Here is a 2,500-nt window from a genome sequence, read left to right on the forward strand (position 1 = left end):
AGACCACGATCGATGCCGGTGTACCAATACGACCATGAAAGATTGGGTGGCATGCTTGGGACACTGGCTACGATTGACGTCTGACCCGTGGCCCCTCGGGACACGAGATGGATGAGGGATGGTGAGACATCCGGTTTTCATCGATTCAGGTATGCAACATAGGATCCCAATCGTGCCCTCTGGGTATGACAACTGCATGGGGGAGATTGAAGAGGATGAGGGGTTGATAGTTCGATGCATCGAGTACAGAGCCTGCCAACACGCACAACCATATCACCACTCATATACCCATTGCGTACAAGTGGCAGCATCCACGCGCGCTAGTCCACAACCCACCCGATCAATTACTCGAAGAGTGAGCGAAGAAAACAACGTACGAGGCCACGCCACAACCACTTGGCACGAGAAAAACATGAGCAAGGGCCACGAGACTGCCCATGCCATCTGACAGGCAACAACAAAGTGACACCATTAATGCTTGGTTCGATCGAGATCGCACATGCGAGCTCCGCTGACACCACCCCAAGGGGAAGTTGCCCGATTCAAGGACTTGTTCTTGGGATCTTGGGTAGCACCGGCTGCGTGCACAGCTTCGTCAAGGCCTACTCATTTTTGTGGTTGACGAGAAGGGACCGCGAGACCGTCAAATACCGAGAGACCTAGTCGGGCCAAGCCCGTAATCACAGCTTCTACTTGCACCACCCCAGGGAGCCATTACCTGATTCAAGGACTTGGTCTGGGGTCTAGGGTAGCATCCACCGTGTGCACGGGCTCGAGCTTAGCTCTTTTTTTTCACATGCACGCCAACCGATCAAGGCCATGTGTGCCTACCGATCACCAGAGCAACCAGTTGTCAGACAAAATGATCGGAAGGCATGCACGCCCTGTATTTCGATCGAGGGACATTACCCTGGTTGTACGTAATGAGAGGCCCATCACGCACACCTACTCTCCCCGTAAGGGGGAGAGGGGATGTCGTACCACCACCCCCTAAAGAGCATTAGAGATTTTACAGATATGCTACCAGTAGACGTTAAAGTGTTGAAACGGGGACATTTTTTCCAAATAGGCTTATCCCGCATCGAGGGTGAGCAGGTGCCGATGGTGGTTAGGGCATGTGCCTGCACCAAGGGCTAGCGCGTGCTGATGGTGGTCGATGCGACTGCCTACACCAAGGGCCAACGTGTGTCGATGGTGGTCGAGGCAACCGCCCGTACCAGATCAAGGCATGTGCCCACACCAAGGCCCGACATGTGCCGATGGTGTTCGAGGCAACCGCCCGTACCAAGGCTCGGCATGTGCCAACGGTGTTCAACGTAATCGCCCGTACCAGGGGCTATCTTCTACATATGGTGGTCGAGGCAAGAGCCTGCACTAAGGGTTGGCTTGTACCGATGGTGCTCGAGGCAACCACCTGTACCAAGGGCCATCTTCTGTCGATGGTGGTCGAGGCAATGGCCCGCACTAAGGCCCAGCACATGCCGATGGTGTTCGAGGCAACCGCCCGTACCAAGGGCCAGTGTGTGTCGATGGTGTTCGAGACAAACGCTCGAACCAGGGGCCATCTTCTATTGATGGTGGTCGAGGCAAGAGCTCACACCAAGGGTCGGCTTATGTCGATGGTGTTCGAGGTAACCGCCTGCACCAAGGCTCAGCATGTACCGATGGTGGTCGAGGTAACTGCTTGTACCATGACCCAGCATGTGTCGATGGTGTTCGATGCAACCGTCCTCACCAGGGGCCATCTCGTGCTGATGGTGATCGAGGCAACCGTCCGTACCAGGGCCCAGCTTGTGCCAATGGTGGTCGAGGCAAGTGCCCGTAACAAAGGGCAGCCTGTGCCGATGATGGTCGATGCATGTGCCATCACCATGTGCCATCAAGTGCCATTGATGGTCGAGGCCTTGGCCAAATTTTGATTTTGAGCCACGATGCACATGCTGGGCTCGGGCATGTGTTAGTGCCACATTTTTTTCGCCCGGGGCACAATCACCGGAGCATCACCGGAGCATTGTCGGAGAACCTAACCAGTAGCATTAGGGGTTCCAACGATTAAGGGGGCCAAGGGGGTGTGCGCACATGATGTGCAATAGGTGCTGGTACTTGGCCCTTATATTGGCCTCCTATCCCTCATCAAACCTCGAGAACTCACACCCCTTTAAAGAGCTTTTGAGATTTTATAGGTTTGCTGCCAGTAGCCATTAAAGTGTCTAAAATAGAGACACTTTTTTCAAATGGTCACAAAATCTTCTCCACTTTGAGTTTTTAGCTGAATTTTTTTGTGCATGCCAACAAAAATACAAGGATCATGTCCACCAAATTTGGGGCCAAAACTCCTTCTAAAAAGCTTTAAAAACTTTCGAACCGTAAAAAGTTTTGAAAATCATGAAAAATAAAAACCGGGTCGTCTTGCCATGAAACTTCACATGAAGGCTTAGGGGACCATTGCATGAATTTACAAGCCATAAAAATGGCATTGGCATGACAGAAATATAAAGAT

Source organism: Durio zibethinus, chromosome 23 (assembly GCF_047325235.1).
Source record: "Durio zibethinus cultivar Kanyao isolate XHJ-2024 chromosome 23, ASM4732523v1, whole genome shotgun sequence".
In the NCBI taxonomy this organism is placed as follows: Eukaryota; Viridiplantae; Streptophyta; class Magnoliopsida; order Malvales; family Malvaceae; genus Durio; species Durio zibethinus.